The 21,769-nt window shown below is 33.8% G+C and overlaps 2 protein-coding genes across 6 annotated transcripts in view; one reads left to right on the plus strand and one right to left on the minus strand.

The window, feature by feature from the left end:
- LOC105234087 (tyrosine kinase receptor Cad96Ca) overlaps positions 1-21,769 on the plus strand; it is a 252,333-nt gene that overhangs the window by 53,775 nt on the left and 176,789 nt on the right. The gene's annotated exons all lie outside the window — the stretch shown is intronic.
- The window catches only part of LOC125776665 (uncharacterized), a 263,872-nt gene that overhangs the window by 51,708 nt on the left and 190,395 nt on the right, over positions 1-21,769 (minus strand). The gene's annotated exons all lie outside the window — the stretch shown is intronic.

Raw genomic sequence — 21,769 nt, forward strand, 5'->3', positions numbered from 1 at the left:
CATCAATAGAAACAACAACAACAAAATAGTTGTAAGTAATTCTTATATTCATTAATTGCATGGGAAATAATTCCTCTGGTATTAAATACGAAATTTTTTATTGCTGTGAGTATTATAATTATTATTCCACTCATAAAAGTCCGTGTTTAAGAAAATTAAAACAATATTAATTCTTATCACAACAAGATACATTGTATTAGTAAATCAAATACATATATACACAAAAAGAAATAGAGAATCTACAATTTTCAAAAATGGCCGTTAATAAATTTACTATAGACGATCTAGCTAGATTAATAGCAACACAAACCACAAACTTAAGAGCTGAAAGAGCTCAGCTAAATAACGGGATAAAAAACATAACAACTGTTACGTAGGTGACGGAATACGAAATACAGACAATTAACGACTCAATTATATGCAATGAAAATTAAGAAATTATAAAATCTTCACCGGAGTTCTCGGGAAGGTCATATGTCAGCTAGAGAGAAGCTGCGAAAAATTCAATGAGTCTTTATATAGAGGGAAGTAGGAGATATTTTGGAGTCCTTACAATACTGAGAAACAAGACTGTTGGCAGTGCCAACGACATTTTGTACAGTTTAAATTTAGAGGCCATATTTAGCAGGTTAGATTTTGCGTAAGTGGCAGAAGACGTAATTGACCAAAAAATGAGCATACTCAGACAAAGATCGCGATTCCTAATAGATTATTACAATGAGGTCAATAAGAAATTGACATTGTTAATTAATAAAACTATACGGAACAAATCCCGAAATAACAAAACAATTAAACATTAAAAATTGTTTACAATTGTAACCAGTATATCATAATTAAAATAAAAGTCAATTTTGTTTGCTTTTTCACAATATCATTTAATAAACGAAATAATAAATGATCACGTTAATTACATTAAATGTGGGCGGCGAGAAAACAATACGGTGGTCGGCACTGGCGATATATTTTCCGCAGGATCGTGGTCGAATGTATAATCGCGGTAGAGGAGTGTAGATGTCGACCCGGCGCAGTGTTTTTCGAATTTCTCAAAACGAATGTTGATGGACGAATTCCTGACGTGCGAATTATATATATCGAATTGTATGTGACGAAGTTAATTAGCGTAGAGTGCTAACACGGCGCAGTGCACAAGCGAATGTTGATGTGTGATGAGTTTTGAACGAATTGTGAGAGTCGAATTGTGTCCGCTTTCCCTTTTTTTCTATCCCTTTTGATGAGTGGGTTGATGTACAGCTGTAGTGAGATGTGTTGGTGTTGTGTTGTGGTGTCATCAGCTGTGGTGAATTGCGTGGTCGTATTAGGGTGCGCCAGTTTTTTCGGGTAAAGTAGGCGGATGCTTAACTCATTTAAACATCCTGGACCCCCTAGGCGAATATTTTGCCTAGTCTTGTGTACGTACATATATGCGATGGAATGTATATCGGTGTACTACTAGTAGAGTACCCGAGGGCTCAGAATAAATGCTGAAAATGGCTTTGGTTTTAAACATATGTATGTATTTGTTTTTACGTTCATACGATGTGAAACTATATGATGCGCATTTACGAGTTTGTAACTGCTTTTCGTAGTAATTATATGAAGCGGTTGTTTCTTTGATAGTTATTATGCTAATCATTTATTACTTGATTCCCCTGTATTATTGGCAATTGTTGCAATATTTTTATGATATTTAATTTACGATCGGCTTATGAAGTATAGTAACTCCACGTCTGGCTCAGATACGGCCATATGGAAGACACAATCGAACTTTCAACCTATACGGACGTGTTTTTCATGCGCTCCGTAGAAACTTTCGAAAAAAACCAAAAATAAAACAAAATAAAAAAATATTAAAAAAAGTGCATTCAGTGCAAACGTTAGGCAATAACGCCGAAAGTGCAAATCAAAACATAAAAAACCATAAACTGTTTATAAACAAAAAAACATAACAAAATATCAAATAATAAGTGTGAAATAAAACAAAAAAAAATACAAAGGCATGAGCGCAGCGCAGCCCCACCAACAAGGCCGTAGGCATTCTCTGAATGCCTACTTCAGCTTTGTCGAGCCTGCGAGTTCAGCTCCTACCAACAAACAAGGCAACGGTGAGAAGGATTAGTCATCGCAGCGACCAACTGAGCAGCAAACTAAGCAGAGCTTACAAAAAACTAAAGCAGGAGAGAACGGTCAGCAGCAAACATGATCACACCAACTAAACAAAGGGTACCACCACAGTCGTTAATGCCAAACCACCTCCAATATATTTGCGCGAACGTAGCAGTAATGCTCTCGTTGCTGAAATAAGTAAAATTGTAGGTACTAACAATTTCCATATAGTGCCTTTGAAAAAAGGCAATATAGATGAAACAAAAATTCAGTCCTACACTGAAAAAAGTTTTATGGACATAGTTAAATTTTTGTCAAATAAAATCAAAAATTATTACTCGTATCAACTGAAGAGCTCCAAGGGCCTAGTTGTTGTAATCAAGGGTATAGAGTCCGCCGTAGAAGTCTAGTGAATTCAAAGAAGCATTGGAAGAATGTGGTTTTGGAATTAAAACAGTTGTAAATATATTTAATAGAAACAAAATACCACAGCCAATGTTTAAAATTGAATTGTTGCCGAATTCGAATCAACTTAAAAAAATGAGACCCATCCCATTTATAATTTGAAATATTTGCTGCATCGTAGAGTAACTGTGGAAGAACCACATAAAAGAAACGGTCCGGTACAATGTACTAACTGCCAAGAATATGGGCATACTAAATCGTACTCCACTCTACGCAGTGTTGGTGTGGTATGTGGTGATTTAAATCCCACTTCTAAATGCACCCTTAAGAAAAAAGAGTTAAATAAAAAATGCAGCAATTGCGGAGAGAATCACACTGCTAACTACAGAGGTTGCCCTGTATATAAAGATCTGAAATCTAAGTTGTCACAGGGAATTCAAGCACGTCGTAACCAAATGTTACAAACGCCCCGTAATGAAATTATAGCAACCTCAGAAACTATGATTATAAATCTTACACAGTGTATGACACAATTTGTGTCTACCATGCAAAACATGATCCAAGATTTAATAAAATCACAAAATCAAATGCTGCAAAATTTATTAAGTAAAAAATGAGCTTACTAAATATCTGTATATGGAATGCTAACGGTGTTAACCAACATAAATTAGAGATAATCAGATTTCTGTCTGAAAAGAATATAGGTGTAATGCTTATTTCAGAAACTCATCTAACAAATAAAAATAATTTCAACATACCGGGATTTAGACTATATGTTACAAATCATCCGGATGGAAAAGCGCATGGTGGCACGGCAGTGTTGATTAGAAATCGTTTAAACCACTATGCTCTAGAATCTTATGCTACACCACAGTTACAAGCTACAACAATATCACTAAAAAATCGGGGTTGTGACTTAAACCTTACGGCTATATACTGTCCACCTCGTTTTAAAATTACAGAAATCGAATTTAAAGACTTTTTTGGAACACTAGGTCAAAGATTTCTAGCAGGTGGAGATTACAACGCAAAACAAACGTACTGGGGCTCACGTCTTATTAATCCGAAAGGACGACAGCTGTATCAAACTGTTATAAATAGGCACAATAACCTTAAAATAATATCTCCTGGTAAGCCAACATATTGGCCTAGTGATCGGAAGAAAATACCAGATTTAATTGATTTTGCTGTAATCAAAAATATAGATAAATCGCACATAACAGCAGATACATGTACTGATCTATCTTCTGATCACTCTCCGGTACTAATAAAATTATGTGAACAACGCATATTCGTTAATCCAAAAGTGGGTCTAACTTCTTATAAAACAAATTGGCTAAAATATAGAAAATACGTCAGTAGCCACATTAATATTGAGTACAAAATAAATACAGGAAGAGATATTGACGAAAGTATAAGAGAAGTCAATGATATAATAACCAGCGCAGCTGTCTTAGCAACACCAAACAAAAGCTATAAGCCGCTTGGTTTTAGAAAAATCTCTAATAGAGAAATAGAAATGCTTGTAAATGTAAAAAGGCGTGCAAGACGTGAATGACAGATAAATCGTTCCCCTTTACTCAGCATCAATTAAAATCTGCTGTACGGAAATTAAAAAACGCGCTTAAACGTGAGGAAGAATTGAACACCGAAATGTATATAAAGAAGCTGTGTCCGAATTCAAACAAGCAAAATTCCCTTTGGGAAGCGCAAAAGTCCATGAAGCCACCAACTGACTCCAACTATACCTATACGAGACTTGGGAGGAAATTGGGCTCGAAGTGACGAGGAAAAGGCTAATTGCTTTGCAAATCACCTAGAAAAGGTATTTCAACCCAATTTGCCAAAGAACAACTTTAAGCTGTCATCTTACCCAACACATCTAAAGAGTCGCTCGAGCCTCTTATGACTTCACCTTCTGAAATCATTGGTACCATCAAAGAACTTAATCCAAAAAAGTCGCCGGGACATGATAAAATTTCCCCAAAAATGCTAATTGAGTTACCAATTATTGCTGTAGAGGTGCTCTCTTTGCTCTTCAATGCAATTCTTAGTTTCGGATACTATCCAATTTCATGGAAAAAGTCGCAGATTATCTTGATAGATAAACCTGGGAAAGACTTAACACAGCCGTCTTCATACAGACCAATCTGTCTTCTACCCTGTCTTTCAAAAGTATTTGAAAAAGTATTACTATCAAAGATGTCTCCTTTCTTCCACGAAAAAAACACAATACCAATGCATCAATTCGGATTTCGTGCGAAACAAGGCACACTAGAGCAAGTAAATAGAATTACTAACGAGATAAGGAAAGCATTTGAGCACAGGGAGTACTGTTCAGCAATATTTCTAGATGTAGCTCAGGCGTTTGATAAGGTGTGACACGAAGGTCTTTTATATAAGATTAAAAAAATAGAAAATTTATGGTAAAAGTGGGAGATTTCATATCTGATGAACGTCAGATAAGGGCTGGTGTACCCCAGGGCAGTGTTTTAGGCCCAACACTATACGTCATATATACAGCAGATCTTCCAACAGCTAACAATGTATTAACTTCAACTTTTGCGGGCGATACAGCAATAGTGAGCCGTAACAAATGCCACATTTTAGCATCAAGAATATTAACGGAGCATTTAATTTCTGTCGAAGAATGGCTAGCGAACTGGCGTATAAATGTGAATGAACAGAAGTGTAAGCACATTACATTCTCGCTAAGACCAAAGATGTGCCCGGCAGTAAAAATAAACAATATCATAGTACCCCAAGCGAACGAAGTAACATATCTTGGTATTCACCTAGATAGAAGGCTCACGTGGAGAAAACACGTATCTAGTAGAATAACATGTATGAAGATTAGAGCTGCAAATTTAAATTGGCTTTTAAATAAAAACTCCAAACTTAGCCTAGACAACAAAGTGCTCTTATATAATTCGGTCATAAAGCCGATTTGGATGTATGGCATTCAACTGTGGGGTACGACCTGTGCAACTAATATTGATCTAATACAAAGATTCCAATCAAAAATGCTTAGAACAATCACGTGTTCGCCATGGTACATGCGTAACGAAAATATCCATAAAGACCTTGGTATTCCTATGGTAAAAAAAGAAGTAGAAGACAGCAGAATTAAATATATATCTAAACTCCGAGATCACCCAAACCCTTTGGCTAATGCTTTGGTACATTCCTGCGATCAAACACGACTTAAAAGAAGAGATATGCCTGCGTATTAAAGAGCGACGTAACACCAAAACAGCTCAATCACTTGCTTGAGTCTGTCTAGTTTTTAAATAGATTTAAGATTTCATTACTTATTGTTAGGCTTTAAGAAAAATCAGATACAATAAATAAAATAATTTTGAAAAAAAAAGAACGGGTACTCCTTAGCCCTGGGGTTAGGACTCTGACAATAGAGGAATCATGCAAGGGAGTGGCCGTGAATAGAGAACGGCTTCGATTCGTGGAGTAGATAATTTTTATACTCTCGCAACAAAGTTGCTAAAGAGAGTATTATAGTTTTGTTCACATAACGGTTGTTTGTAAGTCCTAAAACTAAAAGAGTCAGATATAGGGTTATATATACCAAAGTGATCAGGGTGACGAGTAGAGTTGAAATCCGGATGTCTGTCTGTCCGTCCATCCGTCTGTCCGTCCGTCCGTGCAAGCTGTAACTTGAGTAAAAATTGAGATATCATGATGAAACTTGGTACACGTATTTCTTGGCTCCATAAGAAGGTTAAGTTCGAAGATGGGCAAAATCGGCCCACTGCCACGCCCACAAAATGGCGGAAACCAAAAACCAATAAAGTGTCATAACTAAGCCATAAATAAAGATATTAAAGTGAAATTTGGCACAAAGGATCACATTAGGGAGGAGCATATTTCTATCTAATTTTTTTTGGAAAAGCGGGCGTGGCCCCGCCACTTAAAAAGTTTTTTGTACATATCTCGGAAACTACTATAGCTATGTGAACCAAACTCTATAGAGTCGTTTTCTTCAGGCATTTCCATATACAGTTAAAAAATGGAAGAAATCGGATAATAACCACGCCCACCTCCCATACAAAGGTTATGTTGAAAATCACTAAAAGTGCGTTAACCGACTAACAAAAAACGTCAGAAACACAAAATTTTACGGAAGAAATGGCAGAAGGAAGCCGCACCCAGGCTTTTTTTAAAAATTGAAAATGGGCGTGGCGTCGCCCACTTATGGACCAAAAACCATATCTCAGGAACTAATCGACCGATTTCAATGAATTTCGGTATATAATATTTTCTTAACATCCTGATGACATGTACGAAATATGGGTGAAATCGGTTCACAACCACGCCTTCTTCCAATATAACACTATTTGAATTCCATCTGATGCCTTCTCTGTATAATATATACATTAGGAACCAATGATGATAGCGATATAAAACCTTACACAAATACGGTATTTGAGCTGAGGTATCCCTTGTGGAAAAATTGTCGTGATCGGACTATAACTTTTCAAGGTCCCTGATATCGAACACGAAGAACTCAGTGCCTAACCTAACCTAACCTAATTTTTCACCGAAAATATCGGTAAATATCTCAGAATTTAATTCTAATTAATTTTACAGCAAAATAAAAAAATATGTAAATGACGGATACTTAAATCTCGATTATCACTTTATCAAGCGAGAGTATAAAATGTTCGGTGACACCCGAAATTAGACCCTCCTTACTAGTTTATATTTAATTTGAAGCTTTGTATAGCTGATCCCACATAGATACGATAAGAGCGACCTTTGCTTTTTGTATGTGTAGGTGCATCACTTTATCGCATTGATAGTATGGTACTCGTTGAACCTTAATTTTGTTGAGGAGAATTTACGAAAAAATGTCAATTTTTCGACTTTTGATACAACTGTGTTTATTATTTATTTTTATTTTATGTTTTTATGTATGTACTAATTTGGCGTTTAGTAGGCCGCACTCTAGGATCTGTTCAGATTTTTTTTTTTTTTTTCATTATTGGCGAAAGCCATCCTGCGGGGCCGAAAAGTTTTATGTGCTTTTAATATAGGAGGAAGTTTCCCTATATTTCGAAATTTCCTTAATTGTGAATTAAGGTATTGATTTTGTTTTTTCTCAACTTGAATTGGTGTGGTGGTAACTGGTTCTGCAACTAGTCCACTTTGTGTTTTACTGTGCAGCGTTTGAGATCTTTGTGCCTTTGAGCAGCATGGTGTCTGTTGGCAACTTTTAGTATTTTCAGTTTTCGGATTTGCTTTTGCAATTAAACTCTTGGTTTGTTTTATAAATGCGCTTCTTTGGGGTGAGATGGGATATCTGCTGTAATGAAGCATTGTGTGATGTCTTTTATGACAATATAAGCAGTTAAATTTGCTTTTGCAATTTTTAAGATTATATGTATGGGACAAGCAGTTTGTACAGAGTCTTTTTGATCTGACAAAGTTGTTCCTTTCGTTAATGTTTAATTTTTTAAACTTCTCGCAAGTTTTTAGTTTATGCCCTCTTGTGCATAGTTCGCATGAGGTATGCATTCTTTGTTCGGATGTGAACGTTTGTATTTTGTTAAAAATTATGTTTGATTTGGTTTTGCTTCTAGCTTGAGGTCTAGCGATTGCTCCCATAGGAGTAACGACTTTTCTGGTAATGCGGCGGTGCAAATGTTTACCAGAATAGGATCCCAGCTGTCTGTGGGATATTTTGTGTCGACAGAATTGACAAACAATTAGAAACAGTGGATTGTAGTGTTACAAATTCTTCACTTGTTCCTTTCTTGATTTTAGGCAAGTTTAGTAGTGTCGTTACTTGTTTATCGACCAGTATTCTTTCATTTTCGTATCTAGCTTTTAGAGCTTCCCAAGCCAAATTGAAATTATCGTCATTAAGAGCGAACTGTTTTACTATTATGCCTGCTTGACCTTTAGTTTTGTATCTGAGGTGATACAATTTTTGCGCTTGTGATAATTGAGGATGGTTTATGTACACGGCCGTGAACATGTCCCGGAAGGACGGCCATTCTTCATAACCTCCGTAAAAGGTTTCTGTGATATTGTTGCATTTGTGGCAGCTCTACTCTCGGATGTGGAGTAGGTGCAATTGCTTTTATTAGCTTTAATTGATCGGAGATCATAGCTTTTGTTTATTCATATTGGTCTAAGCAGTTTTCATATATTGCGTAAGCCGATTGTTTCAAATTTTGTGGTACGTTTGAATCGTCAGATTCTACTATGGCGTCATGAGCCGCTTGGGGACGAGACCAGAAATTTTTAAGATTTTGGCTTTTTATTTCTAATAACGATTCAGAGTTTTCTTGAATCGGTGAAGAGGCAAATCTAGTGCAGTATCTTGTTAAACTGACACTTTCTGAAATAAATTTAGCAACCTGTTTTGGGCGTGTAGCTCCTGCAGGTGTATTTTGATTATTGTTGTTGTTAAACATTTTTGCGAAATAATATTATTTATTTATTTTAGTAGAAAACGTACTTTTTATCAATTAAAATATTTTATGTCCGAATATTTTGTATTTAGGTACACCCTAATACTTGGACTTATACGTGCTTATGTTTTATGTTTTGTGCAATTGAGAGCTCGTTGAAGAGATCAATGCGCTATTTACATAAATGCTTGTGTGCTTATTATGCTTTTCCTTATACAGTAGAAACTCGTTTATCCGGCCCTCAGTTATACGGATTCGCGATTATCCGGACTACCAATCGCGACCAATTTATATGTACCTACGTAGAAATTATGAACGTGTCGGAACTTGCATATTCCGCTCGCGCAGTGTGGGGTCGCTGCCGCTGCCCCGCGCGTTTCATTATTGTTTTAGTTCATTTGCAATTGTGACTCCGCTCTGACGTGCGTGTCACGTCTACATATTTAAACCTGCCAAAGCGTAAGAGACAATTTAACGACGCTATATGACTTTATGTAAAACGTCAGCTAAAACAGGGTTGCAATTATATTTTTCCATGACTTGCACGCAAATATACATGGTTTTTGGTCTGACATATTTTACAGCCCTTGAAAATAATTTTCTGCGTGTGTTTGTTGTTGTGCCGGTGCACCGAGAGGAAATATATGCAATTCTTGCACCGTGAAAGGGGTTTGCAAGAGCGAGAGAATACCCCTAAAGTGATACTGTGAGTCTACTACAACTGAAACGAATTCGTGATAAAGCAGCAATGAAGAGAAAAAGTTGCTTACGTCAAATGACAATTACCAAATATTTTAAACCAAATTAAACTTATTACCTACTTACTTATCATGAAATAACCAAATGCAAATTACCAAATACATATTGTAGACAAATTATTCGTACATACGTACCTAAATATTTTATTGTATTTCATGATTAATGCTGCAGTTTAGTATTACGTATGTAGTGTAATCTATGAAAATATGTACATATGTACATACATAAGTAAGTGTTCATTTCTTAATACATTGATTTTCGTTGCAGGATATGAATAACTATTTGTTTTTCTTCATACATTCGATTATCCGGATTTTCGATTATCCGAATGCCTATCGACAGCAATTAGTCCGGTTAATCGAGTTTCTACTGTATTCTAAAGTAATTGAGAGCTCGTTAGAGAGATCAATTCGCTTTTTTGATTAGTATGCACAAATTGTTTGTGCTAATGTATATGACCAAACAATCTGCTGTAATGCTTGTGTAATTCTGTTTGGTTTGTTTTTGTTTTAAGCAATTGAGAGCTCGTTAGAGAGATCAATTCGCTTTTTGTACGCAATCCTGCTTGTTTTTGTTTGCCAAAGAACAAGAGGTATTGCCCTATAATTGCCAATGTGGGCTTAGAATATATGTATGTACTTATATTTGAATATTTTTCGAAGTAAGAATTTTTGTTTATTCGAACTTTTTGTATGTTTATGTTTTAATTAAAAATAAATTTAGCACCGTTTAGTTATTAGGTAATTTCGCTTTTATTTTTTTATTTTTTATTTTTTGATAAAATATTTAAACTTTAATTTAAATTTACTCAACGTAGGGTATATATAAAGTGTTATTCTATGCTGTACGTAAGCATAAGGTACGCTTCTATATTTTTGCATAGAAGGAGAGCGCGAAACGGAATTGGTAACCTGCAGGTATTTTTTTTTTTGTTTTATGCTCCTATGTACTTAGTTTGAGGTTTGTAAATTGGTTATGGTATGAATATTATTGTTGTAAAACGACATGCATATATGTATGTATATAAATTTATGTGTGATTAATTTATTTCCTCTCTTTTCGTGTTATGTGTTTTCTATTTGCTTAGATTTGCTTAGATTTACTCCTGCCTGTTGCTTAGTTAAGCATAAGGGGTATGGTCGAAAAGTATTACAAATACTTGAATTTGTATTAATCTTTATGTATTTTGAATAGATGTGTTTTAAAACACATAGGTAAATACAGAAGGCAAAAATAGCAATATAAAGCCGTAACTTAAACCAGTTTGGATATTAATTTTTTTTTTTTTAAGCCGTTTTGTTTTTTCTTTTTTAATTAATTATTACAGTTTTTGTGCTAAAAAACTGCAAACTTTAACATACAAGTACATAAATGCATTATGAAATAAATGAAAATCAAACGATACAACTCACTTTATCCTTCATCAAGAGTTTTTGAGGGGATAATATACTTATGTGCGAGTGTTTCTGCGGGTATTCGGGCCTTTGACGCTAATTCCTTATCTTCGCTTCCAGTTGACTGTCCCTGGTTTTAGTGCGTTTGTTTTTATTTATTCTAGATTGGCTTAATTTCGCGCCAGTTTAATTTGTTGTTATTTCTATTTTATGTTTGGTTTTCACGCCCGGTTGATGGTTTCGATTTTTTAACCGTTTGTATTTTCTGTTTTTGACAGGAAATTTAAATATTTTCCTTGCCAAATATGATTTTATTTTTCTGCACTCTTTATTATATGTATGTGTTTTATATGTACATATGTTGTATGTGTATGCACATATTTTGACTACACTTTAATTAATATCAGCACAATAGGTTCTTTTGGTTAGATTTTTTGTTTTTTTTGTTTGTGTCACTGCACTTTGTCCATTGGTTTTTTTGTTTTTTTTTTTTTATTTTGTCACCACATTTATTTGCTTTTTTTTGTGTGGTTTGTTTGGACCGCTGCTTTGTTTTTTGTTCGTTATATATGTATGTATGTATGTAAATATGTATGTATGTATGTAAATATGTAACCTATGTTGTGTTTTTTTTTCGTTCACTGCACTTTATTGTCTTTTACTTTGTGTCACCACAATAGTTTTAACACACAATTAAATGTTGTTATTTTTTAATAATTTTAGAATCCGAAGGTGCCTATCGGTAAGGCTCGAAGGACCATGTTTACAATTGTAACCAGTATATCATAATTAAAATAAAAGTCAATTTTGTTTGCTTTTTCACAATATCATTTAATAAACGAAATAATAAATGATCACGTTAATTACATTAAATGTGGGCGGCGAGAAAACAATACGGTGGTCGGCACTGGCGATATATTTTCCGCAGGATCGTGGTCGAATGTATAATCGCGGTAGAGGAGTGTAGATGTCGACCCGGCGCAGTGTTTTTTCGAATTTCTCAAAACGAATGTTGATGGACGAATTCCTGACGTGCGAATTATATATATCGAATTGTATGTGACGAAGTTAATTAGCGTAGAGTGCTAACACGGCGCAGTGCACAAGCGAATGTTGATGTGTGATGAGTTTTGAACGAATTGTGAGAGTCGAATTGTGTCCGCTTTCCCTTTTTTTCTATCCCTTTTGATGAGTGGGTTGATGTACAGCTGTAGTGAGATGTGTTGGTGTTCTGTTGTGGTGTCATCAGCTGTGGTGAATTGCGTGGTCGTATTAGGGTGCGCCAGTGCTTTCGGGTAAAGTTGGCGGATGCTTAACTCATTTAAACAAAAATTATTAAATTATCCTTTAAGTAAAAAATTTTTACTTTAAAAACTACCGATTTTCCAAATGCTTTTGCTGAAGCACAAGAAATTCATTCAAATCAAATGCGATCACAATTTGCTTTGCAATTTAATAAAAACAAATATGAAATTGGTTCTCGAAACTAGCTGCAAGCTAACCGAAGATATCCGAATTATTAGAATATCTTAAGGTACCCCCAAATGAATGGTAATTCATACCAAATGTATTCCAATCTTCTAGAGCCCATAGAAGTGCATCAATCAAAGACCAAAATGAACCAACTAATATACCAAAAAGATCAATTGAAAGTGCACAAAGAAGCACACAACCTGAACTAAAAATCCAACGAATTAATAATATTGGTGAGAACAATTTTTTAGCGTAAACTCCGAATCACTGTATGTTATTAAAAACGATACAAAAACTTGGCAAACTTGGGAGAGACAGGTCTAAAAAAAAATGGCGCATCCTGGTGACATTGATCCTGACTCTCCTGGGGGTCTGAAAAACAAAATCAAAAGAAATTTTTAATCAGTAAGGATGCTGTTATACTCCATACCTAAGGGAACAGGAAAAAAAGAAATTTGAAAAATGGCGACTGCATGAAAATAAAAATCATTTTTTACGCTTTTTTTGAAATTCCTGATTTACAGTAGAAACTCGTTTATCTGGCCCTCAGTTATACGGATTCGCGATTATCCGGACTACCAATCGCGACCAATTTATATGTACCTACGTAGAAATTATGAACGTGTCGGAACTTGCATATTCCGCTCGCGCAGTGTGGGGTCGCTGCCGCTGCCCCGCGCGTTTCATTATTGTTTTAGTTCATTTGCAATTGTGACTCCGCTCTGACGTGCGTGTCACGTCTACATATTTAAACCTGCCAAAGCGTAAGAGACAATTTAACGACGCTATATGACTTTATGTAAAACGTCAGCTAAAACAGGGTTGCAATTATATTTTTCCATGACTTGCACGCAAATATACATGGTTTTTGGTCTGACATATTTTACAGCCCTTGAAAATAATTTTCTGCGTGTGTTTGTTGTTGTGCCGGTGCACCGAGAGGAAATATATGCAATTCTTGCACCGTGAAAGGGGTTTGCAAGAGCGAGAGAATACCCCTAAAGTGATACTGTGAGTCTACTACAACTGAAACGAATTCGTGATAAAGCAGCAATGAAGAGAAAAAGTTGCTTACGTCAAATGACAATTACCAAATATTTTAAACCAAATTAAACTTATTACCTACTTACTTATCATGAAATAACCAAATGCAAATTACCAAATACATATTGTAGACAAATTATTCGTACATACGTACCTAAATATTTTATTGTATTTCATGATTAATGCTGCAGTTTAGTATTACGTATGTAGTGTAATCTATGAAAATATGTACATATGTACATACATAAGTAAGTGTTCATTTCTTAATACATTGATTTTCGTTGCAGGATATGAATAACTATTTGTTTTTCTTCATACATTCGATTATCCGGATTTTCGATTATCCGAATGCCTATCGTCAGCAATTAGTCCGGTTAATCGAGTTTCTACTGTATTTTAAATATTAAACACAAAGGATTAAGGATTATATAAAGATAAAGGATAAAGGATTATATAAAGAAGGTTCACACAAAATTTCAAGTAAATTGGTTGTATAAAACTTGAGATAATGCCGGTACCGTGTGGAAAAAAGTAGTTTCGAGAAAAACGTGTTTGAAAAGGTGAGTCTACGTACCTACCGGGCTAGGTACTGCGTTACTAAAGCTCTTAAAATAATTTTAATTTTTAAAAATCCTTTGGAGGATATGTTCTTAAGGGTCTAAAATATAAATATATGAAAAAAAATCGATTTTTTCAAAATTCTAGAGTAGAATACCCCCTTAAGAAGAAGGTTAGAACCATTCATGGTTCGGCCATAATAAAACATTTTCATAATATCAATCTGTTTGGTATACAGGAACGTTTTTATGAAATTAACAATTTAGAGAGCGATCTTTTAATTGGAATTAATTTCCTAAATAATTGATATTCCAAATAGAAAATTGATTTATGGGGATAATAAAACAGGGAAATAAATTTGCTCAATGATTTAATTATACTAAACCCCTTGGGAAAAAATCCTGAGGCACCCGTCAAAGATAATACTGGCAAAATAATTGAAAAATGTTTATCATGCAAAAAATAAAATAAACAAGTAAGGAAGGGCTAAGTTCGGGTGTCACCGAACATTTTATACTCTCGCATGATAAAGTGATAATCGAGATTTCATTATCCGTCATTTACATATTTCTTTATTTTGCTGTAAAATTAATTAGAATTAAATTCTGAGAGATTTACCGATATTTTCGGTGAAAAATTAGGCTAGGTTAGGATAGTTCTTCGTGTTCGATATCAGGGACCTTGAAAAGTTATAGAAGGCATCAGATGGAATTCAAAATAGCGTTATATTGGAAGAAGGCGTGGTTGTGAACTGATTTCACCCATATTTCGTACATGTCATCGGGGTGTTAAGAAAATATTATATACCGAATTTCATTGAAATCAGTTGAGTAGTTCCTGAGATATGGTTTTTGGTCCATAAGTGGGCGACGCCACACCCATTTTCAATTTTTAAAAAAACCCTGGGTGCAGCTTCCTTCTGCCATTTCTTCCGTAAAATTTTGTGTTTCTGACGTTTTTTGTTAGTCGGTTAACGCACCTTTAGTGCTTTTCAACATAACCTTTGTATGGGAGGTGGGCGTGGATTTTATCCGATTTCCTCCATATTTGAACTGTATATGAAAATGCCTGAAGAAAATGACTCTATAGAGTTTGGTTGACATAGCTATAGTAGTTTCCGATATATGTACAAAAAACTTAGTAGGGGGCGGGGCCACGCCCACTTTTCCAAAAAAATTATGTCCAAATATGCCCCTCCCTAATGTGATCCTTTGTGCCAAATTTCGCTTTAATATCTTTATTTATGGCTTAGTTATGACACTTTATAAGTTTTCGGTTTCCGCCATTTTGTTATTATTATTAAAATAATAAATAAAGCTCATTAAAACGTGAACATAGATATTAAAACAGAAATTAGATCTGAGGATGACAAACCCATATGGTCCAAACAATACCCTTATTCTATATTTGCATATAATTTTGTTAATAAGAAAATCAAAAGTTTACTAGGAAAGCGGATTAAACGAAATAGTAATAATTTAGTTCGTTCCTAAAAAAAGAAATAAATGATGATGGTAATACGAAATTGAAAATGGTCTTTGACTTTAAAAAAGTAAAGTAAAAACCAATAATCAAAGCCTAATCCCGAGGTGAGAAAATCAAAATACTTTTTCACAATGGATTTAGAATCTGAAAGAAAAGAACATAGAACAAACAGCATTTACTATAAATAACGGAAAATACAATATAAATAATTAAGAATGCCGTATGGAGTTAAAAATGATCCAAGTATATTTCTGAGATCAATGAATAATATTTTACATGAATGTATAGGAAAATTGTGTCACATATATGTTGACGACATAATAGTATATTCAAAAATTCTATGTTCCATATATCTCATTTGAAATATAGTATACTACAAACTCTCGAAGAAGCCCATATGAAAATATCTATAGAAAAATCAATTTATAGAAACCGAGGTTGAATCTTTAGGATACGTTATATGGTATAAAGTAATACAAGCTGACCGCAAAAAAGTAGAAACAATAAAAAATTATCCATATCCTAAGTCGTTACGACAACTTAGAGGATTTTTAGGATTAACTGGATACTATAGGAAATTTATTGGAAATTATGCAACAATAGCTAAACCACTAAGAAAACACTTAAAGGAAGAAAATGGTAAAACATCGCAGTATATGTCTAAGAAAACAATTATTAAGTTTGATTAAGAAGTAATAGTTGCTTGTAGAACCTTAAAAATAGGGCAACAAGAACAAGTTGAACTAGTTCAACCAAACTTAAAAAAAAAAAAAATTATTTTAACTACTGATGCATCTAATGTTGCTGCAGGTGCAGTTTTATCCCAAAAAGGAAGACTAATTACATTATTTCAAAAACACTAAACTCTACCGCATAAAATTACACAACAAACCAAAAAGAATTATTCGCCATAGTTTTATGCATTGAAGGAATTACGCCATTATATTTATTCAGTAAAAGTTTTAGAAATTCACTCAGATCATCAATCATTAATTTGCCATTTTTCGAAAAAAATCCAATATGAAAGACATCTGAAACTTATTCCAATAGAGGAAACATCAATTCCAGAAAAAGAGGGAGAACAACTCCATACAGATATTTTTTTTGCACAAAAGCTTAAATTTCTTCCGTGTACAGATTCATATTCTATATTTTTAATCGTAAAACTTTTAGAGGATAAATCAAAATTTGAAGAAAAAGTTATGGAACTGTTACAAATATTTCCAGTTATAAAATGTATACATAGTTATTAATAATTAACCAGGCTTAAGTACGATACAGTTCAAGTCTTTGATCGAGAGGATAAATACTCGTCTACAAATTTATTATTGTCCACCACGTCAAAGTACAAGTAATGACCAAACAGAAAGAGCTGTTTCAACACCGACTGAAATTTCAGATGTTTGAAGCAAGAAGAAAGCTTAATAAGTAATTTTTAATCAATTATGAGAATTTTTTTTCTTTTAGGCCGTAAGGAGGGTTTAAAATGCCCTCGCACCGTATTAGGATCGTCATCCTACGTGAGTGGTGTACCCACTAAAATACTCCTCCCTTCTATCATGGATTTTTTCCCTACCCTGGAACCGCTTTCGCATTACTTCAGGGCAAGGTTTCCAAGATGGACCCTACGCATTTGTAGCCAGCATCAAGTTATTCGGCTCATCTTCTATTGGGAGTCCGCATCCATGTCTTTTTTTTAGTGCGTAGAACATGTTCCCCCTACGAAGAAATTATTTCCCAGTTTTCGCTGCTAGCTTTAATTTTTTCTAGAATATTTTCCGTACTTAGTTTTTCCCTCGTTCAGACATGTATTATACATGGATAGCAGTAAGTGCGGGCCTTCCATAGCGATTAGCTTTAACACTTCCACTGGTATCCCATCAGGCCCAGAGCCTTTTTTTGATCTTTAAAGTGTTTGCTGCCGTGTTAATTTCCTACAAAGTGAAAGACGGACATGAGCTCTCTTGCGAATGTTTTGGTGGGTCTCTTCCCAGATCATGGGTTGGCAACAAAGTGTTTACGATGTGGTCCATAGCTGCGGCGTTTAACTCAGGGATGGACTGTTTTGCTCGGAGTTTTTTCATTACGATCTTGTATCCGAGACCCCACAGATTTTTCTTTACATATATCGTTACGTAGCTCTTCCCATTTATCTTTCTTTGTTTTTGTTATTACGTCTTTCAGCTCAGTTTTCGCAGCTTTATATTCCTTAGCTCTTCCATTCCGTTTCTTCCTCTTCTTCTAGCTCCTGTATATCGTTGTCTTTTGCGCAGGCAAGTTTGACTAAGATTTTGGATTTCGTCAGTCCACCAGTAAGCTGCTTTCTATGGATGCCCGCCTCTTATTTTGGGCATTGCTACTTTACTTGCCTCAGTGATGGTGCTCAGAGTTTGCTTGGACAATCAGCCTAGCTGTGCTACTTGTATGGTATTTTGGTGGGTTTTCATCTATGGCCGCAAGGAGCTTTTCTGAGTCTAGCTTCTAAGCGTTTCATTTACGTGTTCCTCTTCTTTTCGTCGTTGCTGGATTTTTATCTAGACCTTTGAGGTAGAATATGTATTGGTGGTCGCTACCAGTATAGTCTTCCAATACTTTCCAGAATAGTTCAACAGTATAATAAAATAACTCATACAGTAACAGGTAAACAATCTTGCAATATTTTATGTTGCAGCTTGCATAAGAGAAAATGCTAGAACATTACAACAAGAAAAGGCTTTCAAAAAGTTATCAATAAGGAGATATTATATATGAAAATATATGGGGAAAGAAATAAATTAATCCCCAAATACAAAAAACAAGTAATAAGAAGATTTAGGAAATACAGTTAAAATAAAAAATAGAAACCGAATAATTCATAAAGATAATAAGGGTATTCTCTTGCTCTTGCAAAACCCTTGCACGGTGCAAGAATTGCATATATTTCCTCCTGGTGCTCCGGCACAACAACAAACACACGCAGAAAATTATCTGCAATGGCTATAAAATATGTCAGACCAAAACCCACGTATATTTGCGTGCAATGTCACGCAAAAATATAATTACAACCCTGTTTTAGCTGTCATTTTACATAAAGACATATTACGTTGTTAAATTGTTGAGGAAGGTAAATTTTAAATAGATTTTATAATTTCTATTTAAATTATAAATATTTGTTATAGTTTTTTTTGTTAAAAATGTATGCAGAAGGTGCGCCAATTCACAATAGCCATGCATAATAGTCATTCACAATAAATTGACCGAATCAGCCGTTCATATATCACTAGATTCTGCAATGGGTGCTCTCGTGCCCTTGTATATTTCGGTATAGTGTTTTTGCAATCTGCAATCTTGCAAGAGTAAGCGAATACCCCTAATATGTAATCTTAAAATCCTTATACATCATCATGATTTGCATGACCATCCTTCTATCACAGCCCAAATAGAAATCATGTATCTCAATCACCGAAATGGATATTCCCTTCTGAACCTAGAAAAAGTAAAGTTGGTTGTATAAAGAATTGTATAAAGAAATAGTTGACAATTTAGAGGAGATGGCACTGAAATAAAAAGAACTGAATCCACTTGTAATGGCTAAAATGAAGCATATTAGAACTCAGATATAAATAAATACTTCTTCCACATCATAGAATTGAGAAAAGAGAATTAGTTAATATAATAGGGACAGGTCTTAAATATATTTATGGTGTCATGGGCGACGAAGGTTGTTATGAAATAGAAGGCAAATTAGAAATAAACCCAATCAATTCACACAATGCAATTGAACAAATCAAGGTTGAGAAAAGCATTTTTAAAAAATTTAATTACCAAATCTAAAGCTATTAGTGATAACACCAACAATCACTACACGAAATTGTTTCAGAATATTAACGCAGTTAGTTCAGAATTAAATAAAATAGCAATAGAAAGGTGGACAAATAATCTGTTTGGCAATTTAATGTAATTTGACAGGAATATCGTAAGAATAAAAGAGATTATTATGACGAGCCAAAATAATTTCTTAAATAGAGATATCATTTCAGTGACGATAGTTTAAAATTTAATATAACTTTTGAAATATTGGGTGAGATCAAAATTTTAAATGTCACTCGAGACGAAAATATTCTAATTTTAGTGCATATCCCAGGTTTTACTAAAGATATCTATCAATCAATAGATATTCAACCCATACCGAATGTACGTCAAGCAGAATTAAATATACAGGAAAAAGAAATTTTATGTCTAAATGATGTCACATATAAAAAGACCATCAAAAAAGAATTAGAAGAATATAAAGACGAATACAAATTAATTTTTCAACTTGAACAGTACCATTTTGAAATCTTAATTTATATTTACAATTTATTTAAATTTGGCTCTTAAATATACATACATACATATATTCAATAGATTTTATAATATCTTCGACTTCTTATTATTTTTTGATGGAAGTCTTTTTATATGTGACAACTTTTAGGCAAAAAATTTATTTTTCTTTTATATTGAAGGTAAAAGATTTAAGATTTGATATTATCTTTATGAATTATTCTGTTTCTGTTTTGTATTTTAACTGTATTTCCTAAATCTTCTAATACTACTTGTTTTTTTGTATTTGGGGTTTAATTTATTTCTTTCTTCCTTTTTTCTTATATAATATATCCTTTTTGATAACTTTTTTGAAGCCTTTTCTTGTTATGATACTCTAGCACACACACAACACAATTTTCATATTTTCGTGAGGTTCTTTATTAAATAAAATGTCGCAAGGTTTTTTACCTGTTACAGAATGAATTGTTTTATTATACTGTTGAACTGCTCTCATAATTGATTCAAAATTACTAATTAAGCTGTGTTCTTACTTTAAACATCTGGAGATTTCAATCACTGTTGAATGAACTCTTTTTATTTCGCCATTACTTGTACTGTGGCCTGGTGTACAATAATAAATTTGTACATTTATCCTTTCCGTTAAACTCTTGAACTGTATCGTACTTAAGCCTGGTTCATTATCAATAACTATACCTTTAATATTTGGAAATGTTTGTAACAGTTACAAAACTTTTTTTTCTAAATTTGATTTGTCTTCTATATGGTTTACTATTAGAAATTTGGAATATGAATCTATACATGTAAGAAATTAAAGCTTTTGTGCGAAAAAAATATCTACATATGTACATATATGGAGTTGTTCTCCCTCTTTTTTTTGGGATTGGTGCTTCCCCTATTGGAATTAGATTCGGATGTCTTTCATATTTATTACGATTACATATACTACAATTTTTTTGCATACTGTTTAAATAGTTTTTTCATTAAAGGCCAATAATATTGCTGCCTAATTTGTGCCAAATTTTCCCTATAATTTCTATGCGCTCTATTATGTGTTTGCGCAATTATCGATCCTGGATCTTCTTTATTGCATATATCATTAGAGAGTAGTTTAGTATATAGAAATTTTATCGTGGGAATTGTCTCCTTCAAAATGTTTTTTATTGCATATAGCAATTCAGGAGTGCAAAATATTCCTGTAACTACTTTTGGATTCATATAAGCTTTTAAAATACCAATTTTAGTTTCTGGTCTGTCATATTCAATTAAAAAAGTTTATTATTAAAAGAAGAAATAGTCTCTAAGACACTAATTCTTGCTCCATTATCGATTACTATCTGTTGCTTTAAATGATTCAAAGGTTTTTTTGTTTCATGAATTTTGTACTCAAGCTACTTTCTGCGGAATGTTTGGGTGAAACACTTGAGTCAGTCGACTTACATGAACTAGTTAAATTATTTAATACTTGTCTTGATAATGCGTCAGCAATTACATTTGTTGTTCCTGGTTTATAAATTAGTTTTGGAGAAAACTCCTCAATAAAAGCTCGCTATCTTTTCATTTTAACATTCGGATTTTTTTCGGACATTGCAAATGCTAATGGTTGATGATTCGTATGAATTTCTAAATTTTTTACTGCATAAGGATAATGGCGTAATGTCTTTAGTGCCCAAACTATGTCGAATAATTCTTTTTCGTTTGTTGCGTATTTTGTTCGGTAGAGCTTAGTGTCTTTGAAATAAATGTTATAGGTCTTCTTTCTTGGGATAAAACTGCACCTGCAGTAACATTAGATGCATCAGTAGTTAAAAT

This window comes from Bactrocera dorsalis, chromosome 2, assembly GCF_023373825.1.
Source record: "Bactrocera dorsalis isolate Fly_Bdor chromosome 2, ASM2337382v1, whole genome shotgun sequence".
Lineage (NCBI taxonomy): Eukaryota > Metazoa > Arthropoda > Insecta > Diptera > Tephritidae > Bactrocera > Bactrocera dorsalis.